The 20,000-nt window shown below is 40.0% G+C and overlaps 1 non-coding gene and 19 pseudogenes across 1 annotated transcript; all 20 read right to left on the minus strand.

Annotated features, from left to right (window-relative positions):
* Window positions 1–1,252: 1,252 nt before the first annotated feature.
* LOC147800746 (5S ribosomal RNA) lies at window positions 1,253–1,371 on the minus strand (annotated as a pseudogene).
* Window positions 1,372–2,230: 859 nt separating this feature from the next.
* LOC147800747 (5S ribosomal RNA) lies at window positions 2,231–2,349 on the minus strand (annotated as a pseudogene).
* An 859-nt stretch (window positions 2,350–3,208) lies between these two features.
* LOC147800748 (5S ribosomal RNA) lies at window positions 3,209–3,327 on the minus strand (annotated as a pseudogene).
* An 859-nt stretch (window positions 3,328–4,186) lies between these two features.
* LOC147800749 (5S ribosomal RNA) lies at window positions 4,187–4,305 on the minus strand (annotated as a pseudogene).
* An 859-nt stretch (window positions 4,306–5,164) lies between these two features.
* Window positions 5,165–5,283, minus strand: LOC147800750 (5S ribosomal RNA; annotated as a pseudogene).
* An 859-nt stretch (window positions 5,284–6,142) lies between these two features.
* On the minus strand, window positions 6,143–6,261 carry LOC147800751 (5S ribosomal RNA; annotated as a pseudogene).
* Window positions 6,262–7,120: 859 nt separating this feature from the next.
* Window positions 7,121–7,239, minus strand: LOC147800752 (5S ribosomal RNA; annotated as a pseudogene).
* An 859-nt stretch (window positions 7,240–8,098) lies between these two features.
* Window positions 8,099–8,217, minus strand: LOC147800753 (5S ribosomal RNA; annotated as a pseudogene).
* Window positions 8,218–9,076: 859 nt separating this feature from the next.
* LOC147800754 (5S ribosomal RNA) lies at window positions 9,077–9,195 on the minus strand (annotated as a pseudogene).
* An 859-nt stretch (window positions 9,196–10,054) lies between these two features.
* On the minus strand, window positions 10,055–10,173 carry LOC147800755 (5S ribosomal RNA; annotated as a pseudogene).
* Window positions 10,174–11,032: 859 nt separating this feature from the next.
* On the minus strand, window positions 11,033–11,151 carry LOC147800756 (5S ribosomal RNA; annotated as a pseudogene).
* Window positions 11,152–12,010: 859 nt separating this feature from the next.
* On the minus strand, window positions 12,011–12,129 carry LOC147800757 (5S ribosomal RNA; annotated as a pseudogene).
* An 859-nt stretch (window positions 12,130–12,988) lies between these two features.
* On the minus strand, window positions 12,989–13,107 carry LOC147800758 (5S ribosomal RNA; annotated as a pseudogene).
* An 859-nt stretch (window positions 13,108–13,966) lies between these two features.
* On the minus strand, window positions 13,967–14,085 carry LOC147800759 (5S ribosomal RNA; annotated as a pseudogene).
* An 859-nt stretch (window positions 14,086–14,944) lies between these two features.
* Window positions 14,945–15,063, minus strand: LOC147800760 (5S ribosomal RNA; annotated as a pseudogene).
* An 859-nt stretch (window positions 15,064–15,922) lies between these two features.
* On the minus strand, window positions 15,923–16,041 carry LOC147800761 (5S ribosomal RNA; annotated as a pseudogene).
* An 859-nt stretch (window positions 16,042–16,900) lies between these two features.
* LOC147800762 (5S ribosomal RNA) lies at window positions 16,901–17,019 on the minus strand (annotated as a pseudogene).
* An 859-nt stretch (window positions 17,020–17,878) lies between these two features.
* On the minus strand, window positions 17,879–17,997 carry LOC147800763 (5S ribosomal RNA; annotated as a pseudogene).
* An 859-nt stretch (window positions 17,998–18,856) lies between these two features.
* LOC147800764 (5S ribosomal RNA) lies at window positions 18,857–18,975 on the minus strand (annotated as a pseudogene).
* Window positions 18,976–19,832: 857 nt separating this feature from the next.
* On the minus strand, window positions 19,833–19,951 carry LOC147800765 (5S ribosomal RNA). Its single transcript, XR_015431209.1, has one exon. It is a non-coding gene; the product is annotated as a 5S ribosomal RNA (ribosomal RNA).
* Window positions 19,952–20,000: the final 49 nt, after the last annotated feature.

Here is a 20,000-nt window from a genome sequence, read left to right on the forward strand (position 1 = left end):
CTTATTCTAGGTGAAAAATGAGTTGGAACAATGACACCACTTTTACTTCTTTTTTAAAGAAAAAGTCTAATTTCACACCCACTTTTTACCTTTTTTTCATGAATTTATTCATACTTAAATCTGAAAAAGAAACTAATTGAACCATTAAAACAACATACAAGTATCAAGAATTAGATAATTACACTTAAATAGTGAGAGAAACACTCTAAATTGAAAATAAAACTAAATCTACAGTATAAGGCGGATTTTCATTGATGACCACGTGGAAAATAAGCACAACGACACGTGTGTTCCGGTGTGGATCACCCTCCCAAGTACTGACCACGATGCCGATGATGCTTCACTTCGGGATCGGACGAGAACCGGTATTTTCTTCATGGTATGGCCGTTGACCACTCACCTTCCGTTTTCTCTCGCAATTAAGCATAATTAGGAATCGCCAACGCGCGAGACAGGGAGCTCACCTCTTGCTTGCCATCGATCCGGCCCGACGGGCCGGATCGAAGCGTCCCCCCTCCCCAGCGACCGTCAAGAGAGCGCGTTTGCGAATGCTACATATCCCCCTTACTTTTAAATAACAATTCGGCCAACTGGACACCGTCCGCTGCCCAATTTTATAGCGCCTCCCTTCTTTTTTTAATTAAAATTAGAAGTACTCGCCTGTTATACATCGCCCTGGAAAGGGGGGGGGTTGCCAAACATCAAAAGCCGTCCTCCTAATCCCCCCCCCCCCCAAGAAGACCGAAAAGAAAGCGCAAATACATTACAATACACTCAAATAATACTTTTATACGTTATAAAATGCAACAATACCTTTGAAAAGTTATCTAAACAATGAAGTATTTTTCTTTTTAAACTGTTGCACTCATTAACAATGACTTCCTAACGAAATTGACCTTTATATTGCATTGTTGCTAGCTAGTTAAACAAATACTACATTTAATTATACCAAAAGTGGTGGCAGAAGTGAAGAATTTAACTTATTCTAGGTTGAAAAATGAGTTGGAACAATGACACCACTTTTTACTTCTTTTTTAAAGAAAAAGTCTAATTTCACACCACTTTTTACCTTTTTTTCATGAATTTATTCATACTAAAATCTGAAAAAGAAACTAATTGAACCATTAAAACAACATACAGTATCAAGAATTAGATAATTACACTTAAATAGTGAGAAGAAACACTCTAAATTGAAAATAAAACTAAATCTACAGTAAAAGGCGGATTTTCATTGATGACACGTGGAAAAATAAGCCAACGACACGTGGTGTTCCCGGGTGGTCACCCTCCCAAGTACTGACCACGCCCGATGATGCTTCACTTCGGGGATCGGACGAGAACCGGTATTTTCTTCATGGTATGGCCGTTGACCACTCACCTTCCGTTTTCTCTCGCAATTAAGCATAATTAGGAATCGCCAACGCGCGAGACAGGGAGCTCACCTCTTGCTTGCCATCGATCCGGCCCGACGGGCCGGATCGAAGCGTCCCCCCTCCCCAGCGACCGTCAAGAGAGCGCGTTTGCGAATGCTACATATCCCCCTTACTTTTAAATAACAATTCGGCCAACTGGACACCGTCCGCTGCCCAATTTTATAGCGCCTCCCTTCTTTTTTTAATTAAAATTAGAAGTACTCGCCTGTTATACATCGCCCTGGAAAGGGGGGGGGTTGCCAAACATCAAAAGCCGTCCTCCTAATCCCCCCCCCCCCCAAGAAGACCGAAAAGAAAGCGCAAATACATTACAATACACTCAAATAATACTTTTATACGTTATAAAATGCAACAATACCTTTGAAAAGTTATCTAAACAATGAAGTATTTTTCTTTTTAAACTGTTGCACTCATTAACAATGACTTCCTAACGAAATTGACCTTTATATTGCATTGTTGCTAGCTAGTTAAACAAATACTACATTTAATTATACCAAAAGTGGTGGCAGAAGTGAAGAATTTAACTTATTCTAGGTTGAAAAATGAGTTGGAACAATGACACCACTTTTTACTTCTTTTTTAAAGAAAAAGTCTAATTTCACACCACTTTTTACCTTTTTTTCATGAATTTATTCATACTAAAATCTGAAAAAGAAACTAATTGAACCATTAAAACAACATACAGTATCAAGAATTAGATAATTACACTTAAATAGTGAGAAGAAACACTCTAAATTGAAAATAAAACTAAATCTACAGTAAAAGGCGGATTTTCATTGATGACACGTGGAAAAATAAGCCAACGACACGTGGTGTTCCCGGGTGGTCACCCTCCCAAGTACTGACCACGCCCGATGATGCTTCACTTCGGGGATCGGACGAGAACCGGTATTTTCTTCATGGTATGGCCGTTGACCACTCACCTTCCGTTTTCTCTCGCAATTAAGCATAATTAGGAATCGCCAACGCGCGAGACAGGGAGCTCACCTCTTGCTTGCCATCGATCCGGCCCGACGGGCCGGATCGAAGCGTCCCCCCTCCCCAGCGACCGTCAAGAGAGCGCGTTTGCGAATGCTACATATCCCCCTTACTTTTAAATAACAATTCGGCCAACTGGACACCGTCCGCTGCCCAATTTTATAGCGCCTCCCTTCTTTTTTTAATTAAAATTAGAAGTACTCGCCTGTTATACATCGCCCTGGAAAGGGGGGGGGTTGCCAAACATCAAAAGCCGTCCTCCTAATCCCCCCCCCCCCCAAGAAGACCGAAAAGAAAGCGCAAATACATTACAATACACTCAAATAATACTTTTATACGTTATAAAATGCAACAATACCTTTGAAAAGTTATCTAAACAATGAAGTATTTTTCTTTTTAAACTGTTGCACTCATTAACAATGACTTCCTAACGAAATTGACCTTTATATTGCATTGTTGCTAGCTAGTTAAACAAATACTACATTTAATTATACCAAAAGTGGTGGCAGAAGTGAAGAATTTAACTTATTCTAGGTTGAAAAATGAGTTGGAACAATGACACCACTTTTTACTTCTTTTTTAAAGAAAAAGTCTAATTTCACACCACTTTTTACCTTTTTTTCATGAATTTATTCATACTAAAATCTGAAAAAGAAACTAATTGAACCATTAAAACAACATACAGTATCAAGAATTAGATAATTACACTTAAATAGTGAGAAGAAACACTCTAAATTGAAAATAAAACTAAATCTACAGTAAAAGGCGGATTTTCATTGATGACACGTGGAAAAATAAGCCAACGACACGTGGTGTTCCCGGGTGGTCACCCTCCCAAGTACTGACCACGCCCGATGATGCTTCACTTCGGGGATCGGACGAGAACCGGTATTTTCTTCATGGTATGGCCGTTGACCACTCACCTTCCGTTTTCTCTCGCAATTAAGCATAATTAGGAATCGCCAACGCGCGAGACAGGGAGCTCACCTCTTGCTTGCCATCGATCCGGCCCGACGGGCCGGATCGAAGCGTCCCCCCTCCCCAGCGACCGTCAAGAGAGCGCGTTTGCGAATGCTACATATCCCCCTTACTTTTAAATAACAATTCGGCCAACTGGACACCGTCCGCTGCCCAATTTTATAGCGCCTCCCTTCTTTTTTTAATTAAAATTAGAAGTACTCGCCTGTTATACATCGCCCTGGAAAGGGGGGGGGTTGCCAAACATCAAAAGCCGTCCTCCTAATCCCCCCCCCCCCCAAGAAGACCGAAAAGAAAGCGCAAATACATTACAATACACTCAAATAATACTTTTATACGTTATAAAATGCAACAATACCTTTGAAAAGTTATCTAAACAATGAAGTATTTTTCTTTTTAAACTGTTGCACTCATTAACAATGACTTCCTAACGAAATTGACCTTTATATTGCATTGTTGCTAGCTAGTTAAACAAATACTACATTTAATTATACCAAAAGTGGTGGCAGAAGTGAAGAATTTAACTTATTCTAGGTTGAAAAATGAGTTGGAACAATGACACCACTTTTTACTTCTTTTTTAAAGAAAAAGTCTAATTTCACACCACTTTTTACCTTTTTTTCATGAATTTATTCATACTAAAATCTGAAAAAGAAACTAATTGAACCATTAAAACAACATACAGTATCAAGAATTAGATAATTACACTTAAATAGTGAGAAGAAACACTCTAAATTGAAAATAAAACTAAATCTACAGTAAAAGGCGGATTTTCATTGATGACACGTGGAAAAATAAGCCAACGACACGTGGTGTTCCCGGGTGGTCACCCTCCCAAGTACTGACCACGCCCGATGATGCTTCACTTCGGGGATCGGACGAGAACCGGTATTTTCTTCATGGTATGGCCGTTGACCACTCACCTTCCGTTTTCTCTCGCAATTAAGCATAATTAGGAATCGCCAACGCGCGAGACAGGGAGCTCACCTCTTGCTTGCCATCGATCCGGCCCGACGGGCCGGATCGAAGCGTCCCCCCTCCCCAGCGACCGTCAAGAGAGCGCGTTTGCGAATGCTACATATCCCCCTTACTTTTAAATAACAATTCGGCCAACTGGACACCGTCCGCTGCCCAATTTTATAGCGCCTCCCTTCTTTTTTTAATTAAAATTAGAAGTACTCGCCTGTTATACATCGCCCTGGAAAGGGGGGGGGTTGCCAAACATCAAAAGCCGTCCTCCTAATCCCCCCCCCCCCCAAGAAGACCGAAAAGAAAGCGCAAATACATTACAATACACTCAAATAATACTTTTATACGTTATAAAATGCAACAATACCTTTGAAAAGTTATCTAAACAATGAAGTATTTTTCTTTTTAAACTGTTGCACTCATTAACAATGACTTCCTAACGAAATTGACCTTTATATTGCATTGTTGCTAGCTAGTTAAACAAATACTACATTTAATTATACCAAAAGTGGTGGCAGAAGTGAAGAATTTAACTTATTCTAGGTTGAAAAATGAGTTGGAACAATGACACCACTTTTTACTTCTTTTTTAAAGAAAAAGTCTAATTTCACACCACTTTTTACCTTTTTTTCATGAATTTATTCATACTAAAATCTGAAAAAGAAACTAATTGAACCATTAAAACAACATACAGTATCAAGAATTAGATAATTACACTTAAATAGTGAGAAGAAACACTCTAAATTGAAAATAAAACTAAATCTACAGTAAAAGGCGGATTTTCATTGATGACACGTGGAAAAATAAGCCAACGACACGTGGTGTTCCCGGGTGGTCACCCTCCCAAGTACTGACCACGCCCGATGATGCTTCACTTCGGGGATCGGACGAGAACCGGTATTTTCTTCATGGTATGGCCGTTGACCACTCACCTTCCGTTTTCTCTCGCAATTAAGCATAATTAGGAATCGCCAACGCGCGAGACAGGGAGCTCACCTCTTGCTTGCCATCGATCCGGCCCGACGGGCCGGATCGAAGCGTCCCCCCTCCCCAGCGACCGTCAAGAGAGCGCGTTTGCGAATGCTACATATCCCCCTTACTTTTAAATAACAATTCGGCCAACTGGACACCGTCCGCTGCCCAATTTTATAGCGCCTCCCTTCTTTTTTTAATTAAAATTAGAAGTACTCGCCTGTTATACATCGCCCTGGAAAGGGGGGGGGTTGCCAAACATCAAAAGCCGTCCTCCTAATCCCCCCCCCCCCCAAGAAGACCGAAAAGAAAGCGCAAATACATTACAATACACTCAAATAATACTTTTATACGTTATAAAATGCAACAATACCTTTGAAAAGTTATCTAAACAATGAAGTATTTTTCTTTTTAAACTGTTGCACTCATTAACAATGACTTCCTAACGAAATTGACCTTTATATTGCATTGTTGCTAGCTAGTTAAACAAATACTACATTTAATTATACCAAAAGTGGTGGCAGAAGTGAAGAATTTAACTTATTCTAGGTTGAAAAATGAGTTGGAACAATGACACCACTTTTTACTTCTTTTTTAAAGAAAAAGTCTAATTTCACACCACTTTTTACCTTTTTTTCATGAATTTATTCATACTAAAATCTGAAAAAGAAACTAATTGAACCATTAAAACAACATACAGTATCAAGAATTAGATAATTACACTTAAATAGTGAGAAGAAACACTCTAAATTGAAAATAAAACTAAATCTACAGTAAAAGGCGGATTTTCATTGATGACACGTGGAAAAATAAGCCAACGACACGTGGTGTTCCCGGGTGGTCACCCTCCCAAGTACTGACCACGCCCGATGATGCTTCACTTCGGGGATCGGACGAGAACCGGTATTTTCTTCATGGTATGGCCGTTGACCACTCACCTTCCGTTTTCTCTCGCAATTAAGCATAATTAGGAATCGCCAACGCGCGAGACAGGGAGCTCACCTCTTGCTTGCCATCGATCCGGCCCGACGGGCCGGATCGAAGCGTCCCCCCTCCCCAGCGACCGTCAAGAGAGCGCGTTTGCGAATGCTACATATCCCCCTTACTTTTAAATAACAATTCGGCCAACTGGACACCGTCCGCTGCCCAATTTTATAGCGCCTCCCTTCTTTTTTTAATTAAAATTAGAAGTACTCGCCTGTTATACATCGCCCTGGAAAGGGGGGGGGTTGCCAAACATCAAAAGCCGTCCTCCTAATCCCCCCCCCCCCCAAGAAGACCGAAAAGAAAGCGCAAATACATTACAATACACTCAAATAATACTTTTATACGTTATAAAATGCAACAATACCTTTGAAAAGTTATCTAAACAATGAAGTATTTTTCTTTTTAAACTGTTGCACTCATTAACAATGACTTCCTAACGAAATTGACCTTTATATTGCATTGTTGCTAGCTAGTTAAACAAATACTACATTTAATTATACCAAAAGTGGTGGCAGAAGTGAAGAATTTAACTTATTCTAGGTTGAAAAATGAGTTGGAACAATGACACCACTTTTTACTTCTTTTTTAAAGAAAAAGTCTAATTTCACACCACTTTTTACCTTTTTTTCATGAATTTATTCATACTAAAATCTGAAAAAGAAACTAATTGAACCATTAAAACAACATACAGTATCAAGAATTAGATAATTACACTTAAATAGTGAGAAGAAACACTCTAAATTGAAAATAAAACTAAATCTACAGTAAAAGGCGGATTTTCATTGATGACACGTGGAAAAATAAGCCAACGACACGTGGTGTTCCCGGGTGGTCACCCTCCCAAGTACTGACCACGCCCGATGATGCTTCACTTCGGGGATCGGACGAGAACCGGTATTTTCTTCATGGTATGGCCGTTGACCACTCACCTTCCGTTTTCTCTCGCAATTAAGCATAATTAGGAATCGCCAACGCGCGAGACAGGGAGCTCACCTCTTGCTTGCCATCGATCCGGCCCGACGGGCCGGATCGAAGCGTCCCCCCTCCCCAGCGACCGTCAAGAGAGCGCGTTTGCGAATGCTACATATCCCCCTTACTTTTAAATAACAATTCGGCCAACTGGACACCGTCCGCTGCCCAATTTTATAGCGCCTCCCTTCTTTTTTTAATTAAAATTAGAAGTACTCGCCTGTTATACATCGCCCTGGAAAGGGGGGGGGTTGCCAAACATCAAAAGCCGTCCTCCTAATCCCCCCCCCCCCCAAGAAGACCGAAAAGAAAGCGCAAATACATTACAATACACTCAAATAATACTTTTATACGTTATAAAATGCAACAATACCTTTGAAAAGTTATCTAAACAATGAAGTATTTTTCTTTTTAAACTGTTGCACTCATTAACAATGACTTCCTAACGAAATTGACCTTTATATTGCATTGTTGCTAGCTAGTTAAACAAATACTACATTTAATTATACCAAAAGTGGTGGCAGAAGTGAAGAATTTAACTTATTCTAGGTTGAAAAATGAGTTGGAACAATGACACCACTTTTTACTTCTTTTTTAAAGAAAAAGTCTAATTTCACACCACTTTTTACCTTTTTTTCATGAATTTATTCATACTAAAATCTGAAAAAGAAACTAATTGAACCATTAAAACAACATACAGTATCAAGAATTAGATAATTACACTTAAATAGTGAGAAGAAACACTCTAAATTGAAAATAAAACTAAATCTACAGTAAAAGGCGGATTTTCATTGATGACACGTGGAAAAATAAGCCAACGACACGTGGTGTTCCCGGGTGGTCACCCTCCCAAGTACTGACCACGCCCGATGATGCTTCACTTCGGGGATCGGACGAGAACCGGTATTTTCTTCATGGTATGGCCGTTGACCACTCACCTTCCGTTTTCTCTCGCAATTAAGCATAATTAGGAATCGCCAACGCGCGAGACAGGGAGCTCACCTCTTGCTTGCCATCGATCCGGCCCGACGGGCCGGATCGAAGCGTCCCCCCTCCCCAGCGACCGTCAAGAGAGCGCGTTTGCGAATGCTACATATCCCCCTTACTTTTAAATAACAATTCGGCCAACTGGACACCGTCCGCTGCCCAATTTTATAGCGCCTCCCTTCTTTTTTTAATTAAAATTAGAAGTACTCGCCTGTTATACATCGCCCTGGAAAGGGGGGGGGTTGCCAAACATCAAAAGCCGTCCTCCTAATCCCCCCCCCCCCCAAGAAGACCGAAAAGAAAGCGCAAATACATTACAATACACTCAAATAATACTTTTATACGTTATAAAATGCAACAATACCTTTGAAAAGTTATCTAAACAATGAAGTATTTTTCTTTTTAAACTGTTGCACTCATTAACAATGACTTCCTAACGAAATTGACCTTTATATTGCATTGTTGCTAGCTAGTTAAACAAATACTACATTTAATTATACCAAAAGTGGTGGCAGAAGTGAAGAATTTAACTTATTCTAGGTTGAAAAATGAGTTGGAACAATGACACCACTTTTTACTTCTTTTTTAAAGAAAAAGTCTAATTTCACACCACTTTTTACCTTTTTTTCATGAATTTATTCATACTAAAATCTGAAAAAGAAACTAATTGAACCATTAAAACAACATACAGTATCAAGAATTAGATAATTACACTTAAATAGTGAGAAGAAACACTCTAAATTGAAAATAAAACTAAATCTACAGTAAAAGGCGGATTTTCATTGATGACACGTGGAAAAATAAGCCAACGACACGTGGTGTTCCCGGGTGGTCACCCTCCCAAGTACTGACCACGCCCGATGATGCTTCACTTCGGGGATCGGACGAGAACCGGTATTTTCTTCATGGTATGGCCGTTGACCACTCACCTTCCGTTTTCTCTCGCAATTAAGCATAATTAGGAATCGCCAACGCGCGAGACAGGGAGCTCACCTCTTGCTTGCCATCGATCCGGCCCGACGGGCCGGATCGAAGCGTCCCCCCTCCCCAGCGACCGTCAAGAGAGCGCGTTTGCGAATGCTACATATCCCCCTTACTTTTAAATAACAATTCGGCCAACTGGACACCGTCCGCTGCCCAATTTTATAGCGCCTCCCTTCTTTTTTTAATTAAAATTAGAAGTACTCGCCTGTTATACATCGCCCTGGAAAGGGGGGGGGTTGCCAAACATCAAAAGCCGTCCTCCTAATCCCCCCCCCCCCCAAGAAGACCGAAAAGAAAGCGCAAATACATTACAATACACTCAAATAATACTTTTATACGTTATAAAATGCAACAATACCTTTGAAAAGTTATCTAAACAATGAAGTATTTTTCTTTTTAAACTGTTGCACTCATTAACAATGACTTCCTAACGAAATTGACCTTTATATTGCATTGTTGCTAGCTAGTTAAACAAATACTACATTTAATTATACCAAAAGTGGTGGCAGAAGTGAAGAATTTAACTTATTCTAGGTTGAAAAATGAGTTGGAACAATGACACCACTTTTTACTTCTTTTTTAAAGAAAAAGTCTAATTTCACACCACTTTTTACCTTTTTTTCATGAATTTATTCATACTAAAATCTGAAAAAGAAACTAATTGAACCATTAAAACAACATACAGTATCAAGAATTAGATAATTACACTTAAATAGTGAGAAGAAACACTCTAAATTGAAAATAAAACTAAATCTACAGTAAAAGGCGGATTTTCATTGATGACACGTGGAAAAATAAGCCAACGACACGTGGTGTTCCCGGGTGGTCACCCTCCCAAGTACTGACCACGCCCGATGATGCTTCACTTCGGGGATCGGACGAGAACCGGTATTTTCTTCATGGTATGGCCGTTGACCACTCACCTTCCGTTTTCTCTCGCAATTAAGCATAATTAGGAATCGCCAACGCGCGAGACAGGGAGCTCACCTCTTGCTTGCCATCGATCCGGCCCGACGGGCCGGATCGAAGCGTCCCCCCTCCCCAGCGACCGTCAAGAGAGCGCGTTTGCGAATGCTACATATCCCCCTTACTTTTAAATAACAATTCGGCCAACTGGACACCGTCCGCTGCCCAATTTTATAGCGCCTCCCTTCTTTTTTTAATTAAAATTAGAAGTACTCGCCTGTTATACATCGCCCTGGAAAGGGGGGGGGTTGCCAAACATCAAAAGCCGTCCTCCTAATCCCCCCCCCCCCCAAGAAGACCGAAAAGAAAGCGCAAATACATTACAATACACTCAAATAATACTTTTATACGTTATAAAATGCAACAATACCTTTGAAAAGTTATCTAAACAATGAAGTATTTTTCTTTTTAAACTGTTGCACTCATTAACAATGACTTCCTAACGAAATTGACCTTTATATTGCATTGTTGCTAGCTAGTTAAACAAATACTACATTTAATTATACCAAAAGTGGTGGCAGAAGTGAAGAATTTAACTTATTCTAGGTTGAAAAATGAGTTGGAACAATGACACCACTTTTTACTTCTTTTTTAAAGAAAAAGTCTAATTTCACACCACTTTTTACCTTTTTTTCATGAATTTATTCATACTAAAATCTGAAAAAGAAACTAATTGAACCATTAAAACAACATACAGTATCAAGAATTAGATAATTACACTTAAATAGTGAGAAGAAACACTCTAAATTGAAAATAAAACTAAATCTACAGTAAAAGGCGGATTTTCATTGATGACACGTGGAAAAATAAGCCAACGACACGTGGTGTTCCCGGGTGGTCACCCTCCCAAGTACTGACCACGCCCGATGATGCTTCACTTCGGGGATCGGACGAGAACCGGTATTTTCTTCATGGTATGGCCGTTGACCACTCACCTTCCGTTTTCTCTCGCAATTAAGCATAATTAGGAATCGCCAACGCGCGAGACAGGGAGCTCACCTCTTGCTTGCCATCGATCCGGCCCGACGGGCCGGATCGAAGCGTCCCCCCTCCCCAGCGACCGTCAAGAGAGCGCGTTTGCGAATGCTACATATCCCCCTTACTTTTAAATAACAATTCGGCCAACTGGACACCGTCCGCTGCCCAATTTTATAGCGCCTCCCTTCTTTTTTTAATTAAAATTAGAAGTACTCGCCTGTTATACATCGCCCTGGAAAGGGGGGGGGTTGCCAAACATCAAAAGCCGTCCTCCTAATCCCCCCCCCCCCCAAGAAGACCGAAAAGAAAGCGCAAATACATTACAATACACTCAAATAATACTTTTATACGTTATAAAATGCAACAATACCTTTGAAAAGTTATCTAAACAATGAAGTATTTTTCTTTTTAAACTGTTGCACTCATTAACAATGACTTCCTAACGAAATTGACCTTTATATTGCATTGTTGCTAGCTAGTTAAACAAATACTACATTTAATTATACCAAAAGTGGTGGCAGAAGTGAAGAATTTAACTTATTCTAGGTTGAAAAATGAGTTGGAACAATGACACCACTTTTTACTTCTTTTTTAAAGAAAAAGTCTAATTTCACACCACTTTTTACCTTTTTTTCATGAATTTATTCATACTAAAATCTGAAAAAGAAACTAATTGAACCATTAAAACAACATACAGTATCAAGAATTAGATAATTACACTTAAATAGTGAGAAGAAACACTCTAAATTGAAAATAAAACTAAATCTACAGTAAAAGGCGGATTTTCATTGATGACACGTGGAAAAATAAGCCAACGACACGTGGTGTTCCCGGGTGGTCACCCTCCCAAGTACTGACCACGCCCGATGATGCTTCACTTCGGGGATCGGACGAGAACCGGTATTTTCTTCATGGTATGGCCGTTGACCACTCACCTTCCGTTTTCTCTCGCAATTAAGCATAATTAGGAATCGCCAACGCGCGAGACAGGGAGCTCACCTCTTGCTTGCCATCGATCCGGCCCGACGGGCCGGATCGAAGCGTCCCCCCTCCCCAGCGACCGTCAAGAGAGCGCGTTTGCGAATGCTACATATCCCCCTTACTTTTAAATAACAATTCGGCCAACTGGACACCGTCCGCTGCCCAATTTTATAGCGCCTCCCTTCTTTTTTTAATTAAAATTAGAAGTACTCGCCTGTTATACATCGCCCTGGAAAGGGGGGGGGTTGCCAAACATCAAAAGCCGTCCTCCTAATCCCCCCCCCCCCCAAGAAGACCGAAAAGAAAGCGCAAATACATTACAATACACTCAAATAATACTTTTATACGTTATAAAATGCAACAATACCTTTGAAAAGTTATCTAAACAATGAAGTATTTTTCTTTTTAAACTGTTGCACTCATTAACAATGACTTCCTAACGAAATTGACCTTTATATTGCATTGTTGCTAGCTAGTTAAACAAATACTACATTTAATTATACCAAAAGTGGTGGCAGAAGTGAAGAATTTAACTTATTCTAGGTTGAAAAATGAGTTGGAACAATGACACCACTTTTTACTTCTTTTTTAAAGAAAAAGTCTAATTTCACACCACTTTTTACCTTTTTTTCATGAATTTATTCATACTAAAATCTGAAAAAGAAACTAATTGAACCATTAAAACAACATACAGTATCAAGAATTAGATAATTACACTTAAATAGTGAGAAGAAACACTCTAAATTGAAAATAAAACTAAATCTACAGTAAAAGGCGGATTTTCATTGATGACACGTGGAAAAATAAGCCAACGACACGTGGTGTTCCCGGGTGGTCACCCTCCCAAGTACTGACCACGCCCGATGATGCTTCACTTCGGGGATCGGACGAGAACCGGTATTTTCTTCATGGTATGGCCGTTGACCACTCACCTTCCGTTTTCTCTCGCAATTAAGCATAATTAGGAATCGCCAACGCGCGAGACAGGGAGCTCACCTCTTGCTTGCCATCGATCCGGCCCGACGGGCCGGATCGAAGCGTCCCCCCTCCCCAGCGACCGTCAAGAGAGCGCGTTTGCGAATGCTACATATCCCCCTTACTTTTAAATAACAATTCGGCCAACTGGACACCGTCCGCTGCCCAATTTTATAGCGCCTCCCTTCTTTTTTTAATTAAAATTAGAAGTACTCGCCTGTTATACATCGCCCTGGAAAGGGGGGGGGTTGCCAAACATCAAAAGCCGTCCTCCTAATCCCCCCCCCCCCCAAGAAGACCGAAAAGAAAGCGCAAATACATTACAATACACTCAAATAATACTTTTATACGTTATAAAATGCAACAATACCTTTGAAAAGTTATCTAAACAATGAAGTATTTTTCTTTTTAAACTGTTGCACTCATTAACAATGACTTCCTAACGAAATTGACCTTTATATTGCATTGTTGCTAGCTAGTTAAACAAATACTACATTTAATTATACCAAAAGTGGTGGCAGAAGTGAAGAATTTAACTTATTCTAGGTTGAAAAATGAGTTGGAACAATGACACCACTTTTTACTTCTTTTTTAAAGAAAAAGTCTAATTTCACACCACTTTTTACCTTTTTTTCATGAATTTATTCATACTAAAATCTGAAAAAGAAACTAATTGAACCATTAAAACAACATACAGTATCAAGAATTAGATAATTACACTTAAATAGTGAGAAGAAACACTCTAAATTGAAAATAAAACTAAATCTACAGTAAAAGGCGGATTTTCATTGATGACACGTGGAAAAATAAGCCAACGACACGTGGTGTTCCCGGGTGGTCACCCTCCCAAGTACTGACCACGCCCGATGATGCTTCACTTCGGGGATCGGACGAGAACCGGTATTTTCTTCATGGTATGGCCGTTGACCACTCACCTTCCGTTTTCTCTCGCAATTAAGCATAATTAGGAATCGCCAACGCGCGAGACAGGGAGCTCACCTCTTGCTTGCCATCGATCCGGCCCGACGGGCCGGATCGAAGCGTCCCCCCTCCCCAGCGACCGTCAAGAGAGCGCGTTTGCGAATGCTACATATCCCCCTTACTTTTAAATAACAATTCGGCCAACTGGACACCGTCCGCTGCCCAATTTTATAGCGCCTCCCTTCTTTTTTTAATTAAAATTAGAAGTACTCGCCTGTTATACATCGCCCTGGAAAGGGGGGGGGTTGCCAAACATCAAAAGCCGTCCTCCTAATCCCCCCCCCCCCCAAGAAGACCGAAAAGAAAGCGCAAATACATTACAATACACTCAAATAATACTTTTATACGTTATAAAATGCAACAATACCTTTGAAAAGTTATCTAAACAATGAAGTATTTTTCTTTTTAAACTGTTGCACTCATTAACAATGACTTCCTAACGAAATTGACCTTTATATTGCATTGTTGCTAGCTAGTTAAACAAATACTACATTTAATTATACCAAAAGTGGTGGCAGAAGTGAAGAATTTAACTTATTCTAGGTTGAAAAATGAGTTGGAACAATGACACCACTTTTTACTTCTTTTTTAAAGAAAAAGTCTAATTTCACACCACTTTTTACCTTTTTTTCATGAATTTATTCATACTAAAATCTGAAAAAGAAACTAATTGAACCATTAAAACAACATACAGTATCAAGAATTAGATAATTACACTTAAATAGTGAGAAGAAACACTCTAAATTGAAAATAAAACTAAATCTACAGTAAAAGGCGGATTTTCATTGATGACACGTGGAAAAATAAGCCAACGACACGTGGTGTTCCCGGGTGGTCACCCTCCCAAGTACTGACCACGCCCGATGATGCTTCACTTCGGGGATCGGACGAGAACCGGTATTTTCTTCATGGTATGGCCGTTGACCACTCACCTTCCGTTTTCTCTCGCAATTAAGCATAATTAGGAATCGCCAACGCGCGAGACAGGGAGCTCACCTCTTGCTTGCCATCGATCCGGCCCGACGGGCCGGATCGAAGCGTCCCCCCTCCCCAGCGACCGTCAAGAGAGCGCGTTTGCGAATGCTACATATCCCCCTTACTTTTAAATAACAATTCGGCCAACTGGACACCGTCCGCTGCCCAATTTTATAGCGCCTCCCTTCTTTTTTTAATTAAAATTAGAAGTACTCGCCTGTTATACATCGCCCTGGAAAGGGGGGGGGTTGCCAAACATCAAAAGCCGTCCTCCTAATCCCCCCCCCCCCCAAGAAGACCGAAAAGAAAGCGCAAATACATTACAATACACTCAAATAATACTTTTATACGTTATAAAATGCAACAATACCTTTGAAAAGTTATCTAAACAATGAAGTATTTTTCTTTTTAAACTGTTGCACTCATTAACAATGACTTCCTAACGAAATTGACCTTTATATTGCATTGTTGCTAGCTAGTTAAACAAATACTACATTTAATTATACCAAAAGTGGTGGCAGAAGTGAAGAATTTAACTTATTCTAGGTTGAAAAATGAGTTGGAACAATGACACCACTTTTTACTTCTTTTTTAAAGAAAAAGTCTAATTTCACACCACTTTTTACCTTTTTTTCATGAATTTATTCATACTAAAATCTGAAAAAGAAACTAATTGAACCATTAAAACAACATACAGTATCAAGAATTAGATAATTACACTTAAATAGTGAGAAGAAACACTCTAAATTGAAAATAAAACTAAATCTACAGTAAAAGGCGGATTTTCATTGATGACACGTGGAAAAATAAGCCAACGACACGTGGTGTTCCCGGGTGGTCACCCTCCCAAGTACTGACCACGCCCGATGATGCTTCACTTCGGGGATCGGACGAGAACCGGTATTTTCTTCATGGTATGGCCGTTGACCACTCACCTTCCGTTTTCTCTCGCAATTAAGCATAATTAGGAATCGCCAACGCGCGAGACAGGGAGCTCACCTCTTGCTTGCCATCGATCCGGCCCGACGGGCCGGATCGAAGCGTCCCCCCTCCCCAGCGACCGTCAAGAGAGCGCGTTTGCGAATGCTACATATCCCCCTTACTTTTAAATAACAATTCGGCCAACTGGACACCGTCCGCTGCCCAATTTTATAGCGCCTCCCTTCTTTTTTTAATTAAAATTAGAAGTACTCGCCTGTTATACATCGCCCTGGAAAGGGGGGGGGTTGCCAAACATCAAAAGCCGTCCTCCTAATCCCCCCCCCCCCCAAGAAGACCGAAAAGAAAGCGCAAATACATTACAATACACTCAAATAATACTTTTATACGTTATAAAATGCAACAATACCTTTGAAAAGTTATCTAAACAATGAAGTATTTTTCTTTTTAAACTGTTGCACTCATTAACAATGACTTCCTAACGAAATTGACCTTTATATTGCATTGTTGCTAGCTAGTTAAACAAATACTACATTTAATTATACCAAAAGTGGTGGCAGAAGTGAAGAATTTAACTTATTCTAGGTTGAAAAATGAGTTGGAACAATGACACCACTTTTTACTTCTTTTTTAAAGAAAAAGTCTAATTTCACACCACTTTTTACCTTTTTTTCATGAATTTATTCATACTAAAATCTGAAAAAGAAACTAATTGAACCATTAAAACAACATACAGTATCAAGAATTAGATAATTACACTTAAATAGTGAGAAGAAACACTCTAAATTGAAAATAAAACTAAATCTACAGTAAAAGGCGGATTTTCATTGATGACACGTGGAAAAATAAGCCAACGACACGTGGTGTTCCCGGGTGGTCACCCTCCCAAGTACTGACCACGCCCGATGATGCTTCACTTCGGGGATCGGACGAGAACCGGTATTTTCTTCATGGTATGGCCGTTGACCACTCACCTTCCGTTTTCTCTCGCAATTAAGCATAATTAGGAATCGCCAACGCGCGAGACAGGGAGCTCACCTCTTGCTTGCCATCGATCCGGCCCGACGGGCCGGATCGAAGCGTCCCCCCTCCCCAGCGACCGTCAAGAGAGCGCGTTTGCGAATGCTACATATCCCCCTTACTTTTAAATAACAATTCGGCCAACTGGACACCGTCCGCTGCCCAATTTTATAGCGCCTCCCTTCTTTTTTTAATTAAAATTAGAAGTACTCGCCTGTTATACATCGCCCTGGAAAGGGGGGGGGTTGCCAAACATCAAAAGCCGTCCTCCTAATCCCCCCCCCCCCCAAGAAGACCGAAAAGAAAGCGCAAATACATTACAATACACTCAAATAATACTTTTATACGTTATAAAATGCAACAATACCTTTGAAAAGTTATCTAAACAATGAAGTATTTTTCTTTTTAAACTGTTGCACTCATTAACAATGACTTCCTAACGAAATTGACCTTTATATTGCATTGTTGCTAGCTAGTTAAACAAATACTACATTTAATTATACCAAAAGTGGTGGCAGAAGTGAAGAATTTAACTTATTCTAGGTTGAAAAATGAGTTGGAACAATGACACCACTTTTTACTTCTTTTTTAAAGAAAAAGTCTAATTTCACACCACTTTTTACCTTTTTTTCATGAATTTATTCATACTAAAATCTGAAAAAGAAACTAATTGAACCATTAAAACAACATACAGTATCAAGAATTAGATAATTACACTTAAATAGTGAGAAGAAACACTCTAAATTGAAAATAAAACTAAATCTACAGTAAAAGGCGGATTTTCATTGATGACACGTGGAAAAATAAGCCAACGACACGTGGTGTTCCCGGGTGGTCACCCTCCCAAGTACTGACCACGCCCGATGATGCTTCACTTCGGGGATCGGACGAGAACCGGTATTTTCTTCATGGTATGGCCGTTGACCACTCACCTTCCGTTTTCTCTCGCAATTAAGCATAATTAGGAATCGCCAACGCGCGAGACAGGGAGCTCACCTCTTGCTTGCCATCGATCCGGCCCGACGGGCCGGATCGAAGCGTCCCCCCTCCCCAGCGACCGTCAAGAGAGCGCGTTTGCGAATGCTACATATCCCCCTTACTTTTAAATAACAATTCGGCCAACTGGACACCGTCCGCTGCCCAATTTTATAGCGCCTCCCTTCTTTTTTTAATTAAAATTAGAAGTACTCGCCTGTTATACATCGCCCTGGAAAGGGGGGGGGTTGCCAAACATCAAAAGCCGTCCTCCTAATCCCCCCCCCCCCCAAGAAGACCGAAAAGAAAGCGCAAATACATTACAATACACTCAAATAATACTTTTATACGTTATAAAATGCAACAATACCTTTGAAAAGTTATCTAAACAATGAAGTATTTTTCTTTTTAAACTGTTGCACTCATTAACAATGACTTCCTAACGAAATTGACCTTTATATTGCATTGTTGCTAGCTAGTTAAACAAATACTACATTTAATTATACCAAAAGTGGTGGCAGAAGTGAAGAATTTAACTTATTCTAGGTTGAAAAATGAGTTGGAACAATGACACCACTTTTTACTTCTTTTTTAAAGAAAAAGTCTAATTTCACACCACTTTTTACCTTTTTTTCATGAATTTATTCATACTAAAATCTGAAAAAGAAACTAATTGAACCATTAAAACAACATACAGTATCAAGAATTAGATAATTACACTTAAATAGTGAGAAGAAACACTCTAAATTGAAAATAAAACTAAATCTACAGTAAAAGGCGGATTTTCATTGATGACACGTGGAAAAATAAGCCAACGACACGTGGTGTTCCCGGGTGGTCACCCTCCCAAGTACTGACCACGCCCGATGATGCTTCACTTCGGGGATCGGACGAGAACCGGTATTTTCTTCATGGTATGGCCGTTGACCACTCACCTTCCGTTTTCTCTCGCAATTAAGCATAATTAGGAATCGCCAACGCGCGAGACAGGGAGCTCACCTCTTGCTTGCCATCGATCCGGCCCGACGGGCCGGATCGAAGCGTCCCCCCTCCCCAGCGACCGTCAAGAGAGCGCGTTTGCGAATGCTACATATCCCCCTTACTTTTAAATAACAATTCGGCCAACTGGACACCGTCCGCTGCCCAATTTTATAGCGCCTCCCTTCTTTTTTTAATTAAAATTAGAAGTACTCGCACCTGTTGCACATCGCCCTGGAAAGGGGGGGGGGTTGCCAAACATCAAAAGCAGTCCTCCTAATCCCCCCCCCCCCCTCCCCACAAGAAGCCCGAAAAGAAAGCGCAAATTCATTACAATACACTTAAATAATACTTTTATGCGTTATAAAATGCAACAATACCTTCGAAAAGTTATCTAAACAATGAAGTATTTTCTTTTTAAACTGTTGCACTCATTAACAATGACTTCCTAACGAAATTGACCTTTATATTGCATTGTTGCTAGCTACTTCAACAATACTGTATTTAATTATACCAAAAGTGGTGGCAGAATCGAAGAATTTAACTTATTTTAGGTTAAACAGTTAGTTAGAACAATGACACCACTTTTTACTTCCTTTTTTAAAGAAAAAGTCACTTTTAACACCACTTTTTACCTTTTTTTCATGAATTATTCATACTGAAATCTGAAAAAGAAACTAATTGAAGCATACAGTATCAAGAATTAGAAAAATTACACTTAAACAGTGAAAAGAAACACTCTAAATTGAAAATAAAACTAAATCTACAGTAAAAGGCGAATTTTCATTGATGACACGTGCAAAAATAAGCCAACGACACGTGGTGTTCCCGGGTGGTCACCCTCCCAAGTACTGACCACGCCCGATGATGCTTCACTTCGGGGATCGGACGAGAACCGGTATTTTCATCATGGTATGGCCGTTGACCACTCACCTTCCGTTTTCTCTTGCAATTAAGCATAATTAGGAATCGCCA

This window comes from Parasteatoda tepidariorum, unplaced genomic scaffold, assembly GCF_982258835.1.
Source record: "Parasteatoda tepidariorum strain Cologne lab strain unplaced genomic scaffold, Ptep-v5.0 scaffold_217, whole genome shotgun sequence".
NCBI lineage: Eukaryota > Metazoa > Arthropoda > Arachnida > Araneae > Theridiidae > Parasteatoda > Parasteatoda tepidariorum.